Source organism: Penaeus monodon, chromosome 15 (genome assembly GCF_015228065.2).
Source record: "Penaeus monodon isolate SGIC_2016 chromosome 15, NSTDA_Pmon_1, whole genome shotgun sequence".
NCBI classification, from domain to species: Eukaryota; Metazoa; Arthropoda; class Malacostraca; order Decapoda; family Penaeidae; genus Penaeus; species Penaeus monodon.
Window position 1 is genome coordinate 16,912,234 of NC_051400.1, and position 257 is coordinate 16,912,490.

Here is a 257-nt window from a genome sequence, read left to right on the forward strand (position 1 = left end):
GTAATATTGGCCCTAAACCCCCTTTTTTATTTACTCTTTCATTCTTCGTTCGCCTCCTCTCTCTTCCGGCATGACAAAAGGGGGTGAATGAAGGAGCTGGTGTTTGAATCAAGTCAGGGGATGGATGGAGCAGGTGAGGGCAGAGAGCGGATGGAAATAGTCTGCTTTTCTATCCGTGAATGTGTGAGCTCGAGCAGTCACGTCACACGGTATGCACATTCATAAACATGCAGGGTATACAGCACGCACATACTTTA

The 257-nt window shown here is 47.1% G+C and overlaps 1 protein-coding gene across 1 annotated transcript in view; it reads right to left on the bottom strand.

The window, feature by feature from the left end:
* The window catches only part of LOC119582240 (mucin-5AC-like), a gene marked incomplete in the record, with an annotated part of 102,970 nt that overhangs the window by 100,911 nt on the left and 1,802 nt on the right, over positions 1 to 257 (bottom strand).